This window comes from Trichechus manatus, unplaced genomic scaffold, assembly GCF_000243295.1.
Source record: "Trichechus manatus latirostris isolate Lorelei unplaced genomic scaffold, TriManLat1.0 scaffold00326, whole genome shotgun sequence".
NCBI classification, from domain to species: Eukaryota; Metazoa; Chordata; class Mammalia; order Sirenia; family Trichechidae; genus Trichechus; species Trichechus manatus.
The window spans coordinates 10,047-10,900 of record NW_004444262.1 but is presented as its reverse complement, the minus strand read 5'-3'; positions in this window follow the sequence as shown (position 1 = coordinate 10,900).

Here is an 854-nt window from a genome sequence, read left to right as displayed (position 1 = left end):
AATAAGCATGATGTGAAATGTGAAATAGGAAACAATAAAGAGGACCTATAAACAGAGCGTTCAGGGAAGACCTCTCTGAAAACATGGCATTTAAACTAAAACCTGAAGGTTGAGAAGTAGGGAAGAAGCTTTCCAGAAAGACAGAACATGTACAAAGACTTTAAGGCAGGAAGGAGTTTGAAGCATTTTGAGGATATGAAAGAAGGCCAATGTGAACAGAACATATGGAGTGAGGAAGAAAGTAGCCTACACTGCAGTTGGAGAGAAAGCCAGGGGTCAGATGGCAAAGCCATGAAGGCCATGCTAGGAAAGTCTGAAGGTTATCTCAGGGCCATAGGAAGCCCCAGAAGGGCTTTAAGTTGGGGATGATCTGACTGACATAGTGAGATAGTTCCTGTTGCTGTGCGTAGAATAGGGAGAGGCAAACCAGATGAAAGGCTGCTGTATATACTCCATAAGACAAAAAAGGCATCCTGGATGAGTATGGTGGCAGTAATGGCAGATTCAAGATGAACTAAGCAATGGCAATTATCAGGTCTTGCTAACACTGGCCAAGTAGCAATCTCTTTGAGCTTCAGTCTCCTTGTCAGTAAAATGAAGATAATAATAGTATGCCTGCCTAATACTTTGTGAAGATTAAATGAGATACGTCAGGCACTTACAACAGTGCCTATTTTAATAACTATTTAAGCGTCCATTGTTACTCCTACTACTTGAAGAAATGAAACTGGTTCTTTTTTAATTCTATAATTCACAACAAAATTATCCAGAGTTAAAGAGGTTTAACTAGAAGGAATGTAAAACTCTTCTATAACAAGAAAGATAAAGTACATAAGACAGCTAGAAATTATAGT